Source organism: Ambystoma mexicanum, chromosome 6q, assembly GCF_040938575.1.
Source record: "Ambystoma mexicanum isolate Mex_15411 chromosome 6q, UKY_AmexF1_1, whole genome shotgun sequence".
NCBI lineage: Eukaryota > Metazoa > Chordata > Amphibia > Caudata > Ambystomatidae > Ambystoma > Ambystoma mexicanum.
The window spans coordinates 195,281,601-195,298,313 of NC_090937.1; the positions used below are offsets into that span (position 1 = coordinate 195,281,601).

Here is a 16,713-nt window from a genome sequence, read left to right on the forward strand (position 1 = left end):
GTGAGGAAGACCATGCCGATATAAAAATAGTGAAACACATTAACCAATCAATACAGCTCGACCCAGGATCACTCACGTACAGACCCTCAGCTTGAGTACCAGGGAGGAGAGATCACAATATAGATATTCAACAGCTGCGGCTGACAGAGGTAGTGCCAGGTAAAGAGTTACTTGAAAGGGGGTTTGTTTCAAAAGGACCTGGAAATAACAATTTGAAGATGGAAGGAGAGTGGTTGTGAGAATGGTGAAAAAAGGGGAAGAAGATTTAGAGGTGGTGGTGCTGAGGTAACCCAGTGAAACTGAGTAATTTCAGTAGTGTGACAAGACCCGTCCCCTCTCCTTGACATAGGGGGGTGGGAACCCCTTTTTATAGGAGGTTTGAAAGGCAGAGAGGAATCCAGATGCAAATTCCAGGGACGCCCTAGGAACAACTATGTGCTCTTGCTTTGCTCTATGTGAGCTGAAAACATATTATTCTATTTTCAAATAATTTGTTTCAATTCCATGTAGCTCAAGTCATTTAAAAAGAGCGGTTAAATTAAGAGAGTTCCTATTTAATCCTCAATTGAGGCAGTGTTCATACAAAGGTTCCATTTATCCACATAGAACAAAGCGAGAACTCATGGTTGTTCCAAGGGTGACCCTGGAATTTGCATATGTATTAGACACCCTGGAGCCAAGGGCTTTTACCATTGTGTGCTGATGAACGTAGAATAAATAGAGAAAGAGATAGTGTAATTAGCTTGAAATTGATATACGTATCACAGTGGTGCCCACCTTTAACCAATTTCAAGGAGGAATTCAGAGCCAGTCCTAGCCTTGGGGGCATGCTCAACTAGGAGATCCCCAATTCCTGTCCCCCTCACTTGTGCCCACATGTTTGTCTGTCTACTACTGCAAGCTCATGTCATGCCTCTGCAAGATGTTCACCAGTCTTCTCTTATTGCTTTTAGAAACATCACCCTGTACCAGAAAGCGAGGAAAACCATCAGGATGTATTCCATGGAAAAGCATAGAGTCTTTCACCAATGTTTCTGATGCACAAGGGAGAACAGCTCCCAATGTAGTCTCCCTTGTCACCCTATATAATGTAATATGTTCTTCCTTTAGCACCCTTATTCCTTCGTGGTGTGCATAGAAGTTCAATACAGTTCTCTTGTGGACTCTACATATGTTTCGGTCGATCCCGGGCCATCAAATATAGCCCACAGTCTTCTCAACCTTCCTCAGGACAAACACACGAGAGCGATCATGTCCTCACTCTCGCAAAAATATTGGTGGAAGAGGTCTTCGACAACTTTACAGTTCCATTTTACTTCCAATTTATCAATGATGGGGGTAGCGCAAGTGCTGGGGTCAAGTCCCAAGTGTTCGAAAGAGCAGAATTCAAAAGCTCAAACAAGCAGCCTCCTTTTTACTACCAGGAGCAGCACAGGAAGAAACTTTATCCTGTTGTGTATCTGTTTCCCATTCACTTTTGTGACACTATTCAGTGTAATCTCGCATGAATTTATACACTGCCACCAGCAAAATATCCACCCTAAACGGTGTTTCTAGTGGGTAAACAAACCGTTTGGATGTAACCAGCCGGACACACTGAAAGCAGAATGGCAGTGCTGACTCAGACGTACGTATATGGTTTCAAGAGAGAATTACTGATTCCATCACTCACAGATTGTTTACCCACCCTCAAGAGCATGTGCCAGAAATATGTTTTGGCACCTTGCTCAAGTTTGATCCCCATGTCCTTTGTGACTCTTCCCTTAGTCATGATGGGTCCAGCTCCAAAGAGGCTTAGCTTCCCTATAGCTTTGCAAGGTCTTCCAGAAACATTTGAAATATAGTTGCAACAAAAAGTGCACAAAGATGAAATTTATGCATAAATCATAAGGCGCCATACACCAACCTAATAGGATTAATGGAGCTTGTATGATGCATGGATACAATCAATCAATAAATATTACAAACGCATGATATACAAATGATATACTGATCAGATTTAACGCAACAAAACCCTTGAAATTCTGCGGATGTGGGAAGTGATGATCATCTTAACTCAGCGTTCCCCCTGTTGCAAAGCCCATGAGCACATACATAACAGATGGGATTCACAATGACTTACAAAATTAGAGGCTGGCAAGATAGCTCAGTGGGTTGAGCGCTCGCCGCTACGATCTGTGTGTGATCTGCATGTCGCAGTTTTAATCCCAGCATGGCCAACTCAGCCTTTCATCATTTCTGAGGTCAATGGCCCTCATTACGACCCTGGCGGAAAGTGACTGACCGGACCGCAACAGCGTAAATAGCGTTTCCGCCATTGCACGAAGGAGCAAAGTGCGGCTAATCACGACCCATCGGGCACGAGCATTACGCCATGGCGGAATCCGAAAGGCTGCGATGGCGGAAATGACCCCAAAACGGCCCTTACCGCCGCCGTACGCTGCACCAGGTGCAATACCGCCACCCATCTTAGCGGTCACCGTAATGAGCGGTCACCGTAACGAGCGGGCACCGCAAATTACGGCCACCGTAAATATACGGAAACGGAAGTAAAAGCATGTGGCCGGAACGGGAAACAGCACGCCGCACAACTATAAAATCCGAATCCCAACACAACCATTAAAAATCCGACCCTGACACACATCCCAACCCGTTAGCAACCCCAGTTAAAAAAATAAATATGGGAAAGGTAGCCAAGAAAGCGTGTGACCGCAAGCGGCAGGTACACTTCTCCCGAGAGGAACTGACCGTGCTCACCGAGACCCTCCAGGAAAATGCCGCCGTCGTCTTCTCCAGTCAAATGACCAGGACGGCCCTTGCCAACAAGAAGGCCATATGGGCCCTGGTGGCACAGCGCGTAAGTGCGGTGGGGACAACACCCCGCACGCCACAGCAATGTCGCAAGCGGTGGGACGACCTGCGGATCCGCGTACGCAGCATACTTTCTGCGAACAGGAACATCGCCACAGCTACCGGGGGGGGTTCAGAGTCGCCCATCAAGTTGACCCCCTGGGAGGAAATCTGCGCCTCCACCATAGGAATGGAGAGCATAGAGGGAGTCGGAGGGATGGAGAAAGGAGTGCCGACATCCGGAGAATCAGGTAGGTTGGCCAAGAGAAACAATGCGAAATCCACAAACCACGAACATGTGCAGTACCATGTGACCCCATAGTGCAATACATACTTTGCCCTGACAGCGCCCTCTAAAAGTCAGAATGAACAAACAAATCAATCAAGATGCCATAAACAACCCCTACATGTGCAGCATGCACCCCCTAACTGCAGGCAGCCAAATGAATGCATCCTCAATCCACACGAAAATGAGACCACCTCCAAGGCCCAGTCCCAAATCAGCCTCATGTACCACCCCAATGCATTTGATACGTTGCCATTCCAAATCCGACAGACCCATAACTAACGCTCGCCCCTCTTTACTCCACCACAGGGTCCGATACCAACGACGAGCTGCAGGACACCCCTACCAGCACGCCTGCAAAGAGGGCCAGGACCAACGTCCCAAGAGCCTCCACCTCAGGTGCAAGGATCAAGACACGGCAGCAGCAGGAATCAAGTGGCAGCACACTGGAGGGGACTGCAACAGGCACCCCAGCAGCCAGCAAGTCCACAACCCCAGCACCACAGGTCCCCCCAAAGAACGTATCTGATGGCACTGCCTCTGGTGGTAGCAGCACCATAGGTGACACAGCTGTCATGCCAGCATGCTCCGACACGGAAAACAGTGCTGGCGACGTAGGTACCATCCATGACCTTTCCCAATCCCCCTGCATGTTCCATCCCCTACACCATGACGAAACCACGCAGGGGCACCCTGAAGACGACGACTGGCCAACCCCCACAAGTCCTGTGCCAAGGCAACATGTGTTGAGCAGCCCCCCTGTCACACCACCGCAAATGTCCATGGCCCAGCAGAGGCAACAGTCCCTCGACCTGCTGATCGAGCAACAGCAGGAAGTGTCCACGCTACTCAAGGACCATGCAAATGAATGCGGGGGTTCCAGGGCAGCCATGGAAACATCCACCGAGACACTCAGGGCACAAATAGAGAAAAGTAGTGAGAGCCTCAGGGGAGAAATGGAGAGAAGCACCGAGAGCCTGAGAGCACAAATGGAGAAAAGCACCGAGAGCCTGAGAGCACAAATGGAGAAAAGCACCGAGAGCCTGAGAGCACAAATGGAGAAAAGCACCGAGAGCCTGAGGGGGGAACTGCATGCGACGTCCAAAGACGTTTGTGCTGAACTTGCTGCTGTGCGCCGTGTGCTCTCGGAGCTCTCACAAACCCTCAGAGACATGCATGGACGCGAGCAGGCAGAGACATCATCCGTGGCAAGTTCCGTCCAGGGCAGCCCCCAACGCAGATCTGGCAGGAACCTGCGCTCCACGGGCAGGGGTGCCCCTGATACCCGTAGAGGGGGCTTGCAATAGCGTCCAACCACGGACAGCATGCATATTTGGACACTGGTGTTGGGGGGGGAGGTAGTAGGGTGGAGGGGGTGTGTTGGGCTTCACTGGGTGGCGGGTCCATAGGGTGTATAAATCAAATCACATTAACAATACAGCATCTCATAATCATCCAATGACATGTGTGGACATTGATATTTGCGTACGAGGCCTTCATAGGCGTACAGTCCACAATGTGCCTGTACTACACACACACAGTGCCACAGGTCCCCTTTCCGTGTAATAGGCACCATGCGTGGTTGCTAGAAGCATGCATCTATGATGCTCTGTCGGATTGCACGTGCATCCTGTGCCTCATGGACTCCTTGAGGTGCCTCCACATCCCCACCCTCATCATCATCATCATCTTCAGGTGCATGCAGTACAGCGTCAGGGGGCATGGGCACATTCCTACGTATGCACATGTTGTGCAGCATGACACATGCCATGACCATCTTAGAAACCTTCTCATGGCTGTACATGAGTGCCCCGCCAGACCTGCTGAGGCTGCGGAAACGAGCCTTCAGTAGGCCGAATGCCTGTTCAATGACCACACGGGTACGTGAGTGGGCATGGTTGTAGTCCTCCTCATGCTCGTTCTGTGGGTTCCGGATTGGTGTAAGGAGCCATCTCTTCAGTGGATACCCGGCATCACCTGTATGAGACGAATAAAGGGTGTCAGTGGAATGATAGTGCTAAGTAGCCCCCCCCCCCTCCTGCAAGGTCATTGACGCATCAAATGGGCCACGATGTCATGCATGGAATGAGACTCACCGAGTAGCCAGGATCTGTGCCCTGCGTGTCGCTCCATGTAGCGTGGTATTCTTGTGTTCCTCAGGACCATAGAATCATGGGTAGATCCTGGAAATCTGGCACAACAATGCGTAAATATCTTGTTGGAGTCACACACCATTTGCACATTGATTGAATGAAATTGTTTCCGGTTGCGGTACTGGACCTCCATGGCATGTGGGACAACCAATTCAACATGGGTGCAGTCGATGGCACCAATGCAACCCGGGATGCCGCCAAGTGCATGGAATCCCACTTTTGCGTTGGTAATCTCCTGGTACGTGCGTGGTAGTGTGATGTGGTCGTCGGCGTGCTTCAGGAGGGCATCGTGCACTTGGAAGAGTGTCCGTGAGAACAGTGGCTGTGAAATGCCATGCAACTGTCCCACTGTGTGCTGGTAGGTGCCTGTGGCCAGGAAGTGGAGTGCAGACACCACCTTCAGTAGGGGTGGGATGGCAGTTGGGCTATCTATCATGCTCACGAGGTCAGCATGTGTCATGTCCACAATGGCGATTATGGTGTCCCGGTCCAAACGGTAGAGGGTGTGGATCTGCTCAGCAGTGAGGTTGAACGGATCGGCTCGGAGGCGTGGGATTGCGGGCCGCCTGCGTGGTGGTAGTGGCAGTGCTTGTGGGCCTTGCTGACCCTGCCTTGCCCTCCTCCTCCTCCTTCTCCTCCGTCTCCCCTGTGCGCCCGGTTGTTGTACCTGTTGTTGTTCGTCGTCTTCTTGTAGTTGTAGCACTTGCAGTGCTATCTGGTCCCCCAGGCCCAACATCGCTAGTCCTACCGGTAGCATTTTGGAGTGGGAGTGGTTGTGGGAGGGGTTTGGGTCTGCTATATATGTGCTGTCGGCCTGTATGGCCTCCACCTGTGCTGATTGAATGATTCTGTGGCAGATGCTATCCCTTCTGGCCGAGCACGTCCCGCACGTAAGGCTGCATTTGGCCGCATGGCATCTTGGGATTGGAATCATGTATCTAATCCCGATGGCAGTGTGATGTACTTTGACTGATCTTCATGGTATGCTCCCATTGTTACACATGCTATGATTGCAGCCGCTTACATACCTGTGAAGAGTCAGTGGTATGTAGGGCTCGATCGATGGCCGACCCTCATGCAGCACAGTAACGTACTTCACCGACGGGCGTGGCGTCCCATTTGTGATTGCAGCCAGTTAGCATCATGACACACAGCCGCACTACATTGATGTAATTGTGAATGCAAGCGTTCACAGAAGCCTTTTCGACGTAATGTTGCAAGTGAGGAATTCGAAGGCCAGCATTTTGGGTTTTGAAGTAGCGGCGAGGATACGCCCACAGGTCTGGCTGGAAATGTAACGTTCTATTGTAGAATGTCCTTGGGACATGGCCCATAACGAGCAGGCAATGAATGATATGAATTGAATGGGATGCGCAATAGCGTAGTGGACGATAAGGCAGGACGTTCCCAAATCCATCTTGCTTCACAACACTACAGATCCGGCCAGGGGCACAGTGGTTTTTGCGGACTGCATTACGCACAGACGCGATGGAAGTTTCACATATTATGTGAGTGAATATTCATGCGTTTTCATTGCGGGATGAGGGAATGATGAATGGATGCATGGACTGATGATTCCGTTTAGGGTCTGCCATGTACATGGGTTTTTTGATTCACTCCCCTTCCCCTGCGCTATGTGATGCAAGGCTGCCATAGTGGGACATACGTCTATCTGCCCTTGTCGGATCCTCCCTGTCTCGACGCGCCTTCATACACTTGTGTCTAGGCACGTTACTAATCCCATGTCATGGGTTCTATCTTGACGGACGCATGCACAGTAACCGACGTTGCCAATGGTGTATTTAGCTCGATTGATTTCGTTATGATTCGATACTGATTTAGGGGTGTGTATATTCCTTTGGAGTGGGCTAGCATGCATATGGGTGTGGATTTGGTGTGTTGAATGAAGATTGTAATGCATCATGAGTCCCGTAATGCAATCGGTTAATTTGTGTTTCTTTTGGGTGACAGGTATCTCCTGCCCTATTGCAGATGCCATCTCTACGCCACTCCTCCAGATGGTTTTTACTCTCGACTCCTGCAGCTTCGGGTGAATCAGTGGAGCACCATTTCGATCTTATGGGACGATCGCCAATGGGCCACATGCCCTTACGCTGTACTGGTGGCTAGGTGCAACATTTCGGCCTTTCAGCTCGACTAGTGCCTGCCTCATGGGACGGACCTGCGGTTCTTGCCGCTTCCATGTTGCCTTTTGGAACGTTGATGTAGGCCCTGTGTGCCATGATGGTACAGGGCGTCACACAAGTGGAAGCTGGTCAATTATTGCAGATGCAGCCCTCGGTGATGATGGTTGTTTTGGTGGTATTTTGCAAATTGCTGTGGGGCCTTTGTCATTTGGATGTGCATTTAAATTGTATTCCGATATTTGTCGTGTTGCGTTGTTCTTTGCAGGTGATGTGGCGATTTTCGCTTTGTGGCGGTATGTATTGCGAGATGATCTGCATTGTGTTCCGCCTTCTGAGTTGAGTTGTGTGGTACAGTACTGGCCGCGTTTGCCTACGTAGCACAGTATGGTCACGGATAGGGGCTGCCATTGTGACTGTTTACATGATGTGCTGTTCAGGGGCGGGGGATTGGCTTTTGGCCGACTGGTGCCTGTCAGCCAGGTCGATTGGTGGAATGATGGGATGTTCAGAATGTGGCTGGTCACAGGTGACTGTGTTTGCGTGCGTTTGTTGGAGGGGGACTGGGGTCATGTCCATTGGAATAGCTTCTGTATTGATGCCATCTGTGCCCTGCAGCTCCCATCGGCCCCTCTTGGGATGAGCCTGGCTGCTCAGTCACTCTGCCAACTTGTGTGGTACATGCTTCTGCTGATGGTTGGTTTGTTTACTGGCATGAGTACAGGGCTGGTGCAATCCCCCTCAGGATGCTGTTTTGGATGTTGCCTTGCGCTGGTGGCAAGCGATGGGGGACTACTGTTGTTTTGTGTCATGTGTTCTTGATTTTCATTTTGATGTATTGTACCTTCACATGCCTGTGCTGCGTCAGTACGGCTATGGTGACATGCCGTACATGGATGCCCACTCACGGGGCGCTTTGAGCCCCTGCATGCTTTTCTACGTTGGCATGCATGGGTGAATTGTGGATTTCACTGGTTGCATAGTGTGAGTACATTGCGCCTGCCAGGAGTTGTGCAATGTGGCCAGGGAGTGGAGTACAGGCACTCAGTGGGCCATTTACGGTTGGTTCACGTTGCCGTATTTCTCGCCATGGCGGAATGGTACTTTACGACGTGCTTGATGGCGTTCAGTACATGTCCGCTAGGGTCAGAATTCGCGTACCGTTGCGCCATGGCGGTGATTCCGGTTTTGCAAGGCGCGCGTGCGCGTACTTGGTGCAGTTAGCGTTGCCGTTCACTGCGGTGTCGCTAATGGCATCGTACTTTACGGTGACGGGTCATGATCGCAACGAGCGGTGTTCGATGGCGGTATTGCATTTCCGCCATCATTTTTCCATTTCCGCAAGGGTCGTAATGAGGCCCAATGAATGAGTACCAACTCCTGTTGGGTGATATTGTATGTATATGTGTTCTATGTAAAGCGCTTAGGCATAAGCACTATATAAATAACACCATTAGATTCTGGGGGTCATCCACAGGGGGTGTGGTAAGTAAGAAGGTGACAGAGTCACTGTTGGCATTTATACCAATCCATTTTATTTAAATAATAAAGTAAAAGGCCTGACTATACCTAATAGTATTGTGTTTGCCCTACCTATCGCAAATCTAACTAGGGTGCTCATCATCAGTGAGAATGTCTAAAGTAATAAACTGTGCTCCGTCCCCAAACTACCCTGCTCTGTCCCTACCACTATTCATAAAGATTCAAAGAAAAGAGGCTTTTATAGGCTCAGCAAGTGTTTGTTGGGATGACTTTTTGTGTTTCTGTGAACAAGTTCCTTTAGTTCTTCAAAGGAGCTCTTGTCCCTCCGGGACTTCCCCATTCCTACTACTGGCACACTTCCTTGTTCAAGTCCAAGCTGACAAACAGGGCAACAAATCCAGTGGCACACTTGGCTACACCGGCGATGAAGAGTCATGGTGACAGTTAGCTCTTTGGCTAGCTCTCCCAGTCGGGAGAAGCCCAGTAGGCATTGCAAGAGGGGAAAAGGCCTGCCAAAGCTGTCAGAAGGGGAGTTTGACCCAGATTTATTGGTGCACCCTAGATCCTAGAAATGGGAGCCCCCAAGCAAAGTGGCAGCCTACATAAGCAAACAGCTGTTGACTTCGCTGAACAAGGAGGCATGCAACAAGCTGAAGGCTGAGTGTCCCAGACCCCTTTTACCAGACAAAGTGGCTGATACGTAGTCATCAATTCTAAAATGCTCACCTTTATGCAATGTATTCGAAAGATATCTGCAAAGTGATTGATAGATCGTGGACTGCCTGCCAAGATAAGCTCCTGGACTCTATCGACCAACTAGCAAAAATAATAGAAATGGCAGAAGAAGCCAAGGAGAAGAACACCAAAATAGATCCATATGTGCTTGCATATCGGGCACAACATGCAGCTTGCTTCATAGAGAATGCCAATTGTACAATCGCAATGCAACGGCAGAGATCTATTCTCATGAACAGTTATCCTAAGTTGGGAGAGTTTGAGTCTTCGGAAGCCGCAGGCACAGCAAAGGGTTGCCTCTTCAGAGACACGTTCATCAAGGACATGTCAAAGTTTGCCAACACGTTCGCCGCCCTGGATAAGGCATAGACATCCCTCAGGAAATTCTTTGCCCCGAAAGTTTTGAGCAGGCCGGCTAAGGACAATGGGACTCAGCCGGCCAGACAGGCAGTCAGAGGCCTTCCTACAGAGGCTCCTGGCGCAGTCACGAAACCAGGAAACCAAACTCCTTCACCACGCGGGGGAGAGGCTGAGAACGAGGATGGAGAGCCACCAATGGTACTCCGAAAACCATTGCAGATGAAAGCATGCAATCCGGTGATAAACAAAGGCACTGCAATAGCCGCGATAGGTAGCAGGTTAATCACACGCCTAGAGAAGTGGCAAGAGATCACGGGGGATGACTGGGTCTCCGCAGCAGTGCAGGGGTTTCAGGTAGACTTCTACGAATAAACCAGCTAGATCAAGTTTCCCAGGCCGCTGGTCCTTTCAGAACAAGATCAGTCCCTCATGAAAGAGGAAGTCACAAAGCTTTTAAAAAAAGAGGCGATCAGTCAGGTCACAGATGAGCCAGGCGGGTTTGTGAGCAATCTTTTCCTGGTGAAGAGGAAAGAAAAAGTCAGGTCAGTCATCAACCTCAGGGCCCTCAATACATTTCTTTTTTGTCAGCATTTCAAGGTGGCGGGCATCCACCTTTTAAGAGATATTATGCAAGAGAAAGACTGGTTAGCGCGCATATACCTCAGAGAGGTGCATATACCTCAGAGAGGTCTATCTGCGGTCCCCATTTACAATCCCCACCGGCGATTCCTCCAATTCTTTGGGGGATGGAGGGACAAAGGTGGAAATTCACCTACCTAGTGTGACAAATCTAGCAAGGTTGTCACTACTTCACAGGGGGAAATCTTACCTCATGTGGCCAGGGAAAGGCAGAAGCTACCTCACTGACCCTGGGGATCGCTATCTGTGGGAGGACCACATAAGGGAAGACAACCCTCGGGGAGGCAGTGAAAACTTGCTGGGTCCAAACAGACACTTCCCCATTTCTTTTGCCTCAGGTAACACTCACTTGTCCCCTCCTCATTCCCATATGGCATATTGTGGTGTAGGTGCAGAACCACCAGTTATGACTAATCACATCCCATATTTATATTCCCCTTTGCATAATAACACTGACGAGGAAGAGGACTGGAGCAATGAAGATCACTAGTGGCAGAAATCAAACACTGCGTTATAGCTTTTGGAATGGTTTCACAGGTGCCTGGACGTTTAAATACACGACACCTGGAGAGAAAGAGATTCACTTCTCCTGTGGTCGGTCGGGACACCGAAGAAGAGCAGGCTGCAGTGTGGAGCAGAGTAGTTGCTGGAAGCACCGTCCCGGGAAGTCGAGCAGTGGAAGGTCCACTGCGCTTGTGCCACGGACAGCAGGAGCTGTCAAGTGAGGAAGGAAGCAAAGCGGTAACCGGCGAGCCGACGGGACACTTTCCCAGCTGACCAGCAAGCCACAGTGAGAACGGTGAGACACAAGGGATGCCAAAGCCGCAGAGGGAGACTGGTAAGCCCAGAGAGAGGTTGGGACACCAGGGCGTTTCATGGCAGATGCTGCGTACCATTGATGAACCTGGTAACCTCAATCAAGGGAGCTGGGATACCGGGACAAGTGAGAAATAGGAATAAGACTGTTGAAAAGGGGTCGCTGATCCGATTCATAAAAAAGTATAATTAAAGAATCTTGGAACTGTATGAAAGAGAAGGTGATTGCTGATGAGACGTGTGAATCTGGGACTTACACCCAAATACTGAACAAAATAAGAAGGTCGGGCAAGAGAGTAAACCAGGCAAACAGTGAGTCTCGGACCCGCATGCAAGTAATAATGTAAGAACGCCCTGGCAGGAGAGTAAACCAGGCATACAGCGTGTCTGGGACCCGCACCCAATCAAGATTGTTGAATATGAGAAAAAGGAAACAGCACTCAAATGTGTGGAATCTAGGGGAAGGGAGTCTCCTCCCCATCCCCTGTCATTGTGGAAACTGTACTGTGGAAAAGCTAGGAAAGCTCACGGGGAAGAGATACAATCCTTGAGTTCGTAAATTGGAACTTTGTGGTCTGTGGAAAAGCTGAGAGCTCAGGGGCAGAGACACAGCCATTGAGACTGTGAATTGTGGAAATGTGACAACCTTGACGGGATGGATCATAACCCTACAGATTGTGGAATGGTATTACCTGGAGTTGATAAACTGTAAACTGGAGGGTAACTCAGGGGAGGAGTTGCCCCCTTGAGATTGTGTAATATATTAATGTGGCATTGAAAAGCCAGAGAAATCCAGGGGGGAGGGAAGACCCCTTTTCTGGTGCAACTTTATTGATTTCTTTTACACTTTGTGTTTGGAACTTTGGAAAGAAGTTGCAGGTGTTCAGCTAAAAGAAAACCCCACTTTACGGTATATTAAGTTTAGTATGTGAGGGTCAGCTTAGGATTTTGGACATGGGACAGAGTACTCTTTGTGTTGGACATTCTGAGATAGACATTCGCTATTTTTGTCGAGGAAGGGAAGCCCCTCCTATAGTTAGGGATAAAAGAAATTCCCCAAGCCCCTCTTTTCTTTTATCAACAAAAGTCTTTAAACAACACCAAAAATTCCACCGTCTACGAGTCTTACTCTTGATCCCTTACACTGCCGTTTTGGCTATCGTTGGCTCCTTGGTGTTTCACCAAGGTGCTAAATCCAGTGGTGACAGAGTTACGCCAGCGAGGCAGGAGGCTTATTATTTACTAGGACATCAATTCTGTTCTCTCCAGGAGCAGAGGTTAAGCTAGCAGGCTCCTGCAGATCCGAACACGAGTCTGGCAGGTGTATAGTGCAGAAGCTAGAGGTTGTACAGATGCTTTCCTATTGTAACTGAATGCCCAATGTGGCACTTCAGAAGTTCTGAGAAATCAGCAACAGAAACAGGAGGAATATGGAGTCTCTTCAAGGGTTATGTAGTGAACTGTGTCCTGTTTGGTGGACAGCGTCATGTGGGAGACACGTCGGGAGCATGCAAGTTTCATCAACAAAGATACTGGGCCTCATTGCGAGGTTGGCAGTAACCCGCCAGTGCCACCGGCGGGTTGCCGCCAACCCCGTCACACTGTTTCCGTCGCCTGACTTTCTGGTGCAAATGTCGGTCCGGGAAGTCAGGCAGTGGAAAATGTTAGTCCCCATTCCCGTGGAGTCCAAAGGGACTCCACGGGAATGGGGACTCAAGCCCCGGCACCGTTAGTAACGGTGCCGGTGCTTCTGTGAAAAGTCTGCCTGCTGGGTCCGTTGCGCTGGGCAGTTCTGACCCTGCCGGGCACAACGGCCCTTGTGGGCAGTCTCGTAGTGTGGCCGTCTGGAAACAAGGGTGCCGATGAGCTTACTGGCACCCTTGTTTCCAGACCGCCACACTCCTAATGAGGCATACTGTCTTTCTAAGGAAATCATACTTCTTTGGTATTCTTCAGTTGATTGAAACTTACTTTGTACTTTCCTGCTCGAGTCGCAATTAAAGAGTTAAGCATAATACTTTGCCCCCATGGGCTCTATCATGACTTGGGCGGTATCCCAGGGCTAATTGCGGCGGGATACACCCCAACACAATTTGCGTTACCGCAACTCGGTCTGGCACAATTTGCGCCGGGTGTCGAGTTGCTGGAGGGGTGGGAACGGTAAATCCCCATTCCCCATTGGGTCCACAGGACCCAATGGGGTTGGAAGGTGCTATTACTGCAGGCGGTAATTTCACCAGCGGTAATAGCACCAAAAAACAGGCAGTAAGTGGAAATGTTTACCTCCAGCAAAACGCTGGAGGTAAAACTCCAATTTACCACCCAACTCCTGATTAGGCCAACCCTTAAATGCGGCGGTAAGGTCTGAAGCCCAACTCATGATGACCCCCTGTGTCTTTAATAGAATTAGCATATGAGCGAACAGAAGAGTCAACAGCTACCCCTTGTCAACCGTGTAGAGGAAGTAGGCCTATAGAAGGCAGATAGCTAGTTTATACAAATACTGGCTATTGAAGGTCACGAAAAAGGTCAGCAAATTATGTGGTAATTACATTTATTCATGAGTACAGACACACATCTAAAAAGCTTATAGGTTCACAACAGAAAAAACAATTGAACCTTTAAAAAGACAAATGAGCCCCATCGGGCTTACAAAGTAGAATTGCAAGCTGTTTTACACCACAGTTAAGTGAGTGAGGGTTAGTAACATAAGTATATATTGTGAATTTGAATACTACTTTGAGACTGGTAGGTTATTGTTGTCGACACAGGTTTCTATTGGTGTTTCTAGTTCGGGAATAAGTAAGCCTTCACTGTGATGGAAATGTTCGCAGTTGAAGGGTCCGAACTTTCATTAGGACGTAGTTCGGGGTGGTGAACGCCTAAAAGAACAGATGACACATAAGAGAGAGTGTCAGGCATAGGGTGACCTTAAAAAGAGAAAATGTCTGTGTAGAGAAATGCGTGCAATGAGACTACCTTTGTAGCATCAGCGGTTGATCATGGAAAAGTAATGGTGCCTGCGTAGGTTGCTTGCAGGGAGTTCGTAGCCAAGGTCTACAGAAAGAAGGGTAACAGTAAGTTACCTAGATATGATGTTTATTCATAGGAATTTAATATTAGCCAATATGGGAGCATACCTGCGCCCGAAGGTATGCTCCCATATTGGCTAATATTAAAACATCATATCTAGGTAACTTACTGTTACCCTTCTTTCTGTAGACCTTGGCTACGAACTCCCTGCAAGCAACCTACGCAGGCACCATTACTTTTTCATGATCAACCACTGATACTACAAAGGTAGGCTCATAGCACGCATTTCTCTACACAGAAATGTTCTCTCTGTAAGGTCATCCTATGCCTGGCACACTCTCTTATGTGTCATCTGTTCCTTTAGGCTTTCACCACCCCGAACTACGTCCTGATGAAAGTTCGGACCCTTCAACTGCGAACATTTCCATCACAGTGAAGGCTTACTTATTCCCGAACTAGAAACACCAATAGAAACCTGTGTCGACAACAATAACATACTACCAGTCTCAAAGTAGTATTCAATTTCACAATATATACTTATGTTACTAACCCTCACTCACTTAACTGTGGTGTAAAACAGCTTGCAATTCTACTTTGTAAGCCCGATAGGGCTTGTCTTTTTAAACGTTCAATTGTTCTTTTCTGTTGTGAACCTATAAGCTTTTTAGATGTGTGTCTGTACTCATGAATAAATGTAATTACCACATAATTTTCTGACCTTTTTCGTGACCTTCTCTAGCCAGTATTTGTATAAACTAGCCATCTGCCTATAGGCCTACTAACTCTACACAGTTGACAAGGGGTAGCTGTTGACTCTTCTGTTCGCTCATATGCTAAATTGCCTTCTTGAGTCAAGCCCCTCTCCAACAAAAAAGAAGGCTTTCCTTGCCCTCCTTTTTTCTTTAATAGAATTAGGACTTTCCTGAACGTTAGTATGGAAAATCTGAATTGTGTCACGGAACAGGATTCAAAATGCTATAACCAGTGTTCCCGCCATTTTCTTAGATGTTACCTGGTTCACTCTATGTGTTACACTGCAATGGCTTACTGAGCATAATGCTGCATAGTGCTACCCATATTGTAATTTACTATATATCTTAACATTTATAAAGTGCATGCTGTTCTTATATTGCTGGCCTAATGGGCTGCTCGATGAACTAAAGCGCATACTGCTGTCATGTACTCAGTCTTATTAACACTAGCCTAGTAGTGCTTGGTACTGATTTAGTGTTTAACCAACATCTAGTCATATTTTAATTTGCTTAAGTATTAATTCAATCCTATCAATTGTTATTTTAATACTACAATATAAAAAGCAATATGCTACAACCTGTATGACTGTTATTGTGCCTGTCCTTTTATGGGCACAGTGGTCAGAGTGGAGTGTTATCTCTTTGATATTGGGGTGATAGCATGGTATGTTCAACTATTTGTATTCCCATCAGCATATAGTACCTGATGCTGCATCATTCCTCAGTGCAACAGATACTTGCAGTGTGAGAAATGAATATGTAATGTGGGTGGGAAGTTTTCTCCCCACTATTGGAATGCAGGGAACGTTTGAAGAGCATATAACCCATCATATCACACCCACGCTTACTCTCTTCTTTACACCACCACTCAATTAGAACACAGAGATACTATGACACCATTCGGTATAACTGTTCTCATACCAACATCCGCCGCTCACTCCCCATCACCCTAACTAAACACTGCTGGTTACACCCCTCCAGCCTAGGCGTTCTCCTCAGGCCTAACGCAGCCACAGTCGGTCTGGATAAATCCTGCCAGAACGAACACATACTCCTGATCTCTCAACCACTACACCTACCGCTAAGAAGCAGCTATTTAACGAAAACCGCACCAGCTGCACACATACCCGGTGCTCACACGCACCTTTTGACTCCCTCTACTCTCTCTACTGATCTGAACTTTGGTTCCCAAGGGCGTTCAACCTACCAGCGCCTTCAGACCATACCAATGGTATATAAGGCGCTATATAAATGCAAAATAACATAACATAACTATTAGATGAGCAATATAGACTGTAAAAAGCAAGGGGGAGGAATTGTGATTCCGTGTCTCCTCAAATATATACACCTCTATGAATGCATTTTCGATGTGTAGGCATTCTATGTGTTTTATCCCTGTACGCATGTGCCTTGTACATGGGGCACCTGCATGTGTTGCATTAATATGCAGTGCATGGTTTTAA

General features: G+C 48.2%; 1 protein-coding gene across 2 annotated transcripts in view; it reads right to left on the reverse strand.

The window, feature by feature from the left end:
* SUSD1 (sushi domain containing 1) overlaps positions 1-16,713 on the reverse strand; it is a 1,292,988-nt gene that overhangs the window by 758,926 nt on the left and 517,349 nt on the right. The gene's annotated exons all lie outside the window — the stretch shown is intronic.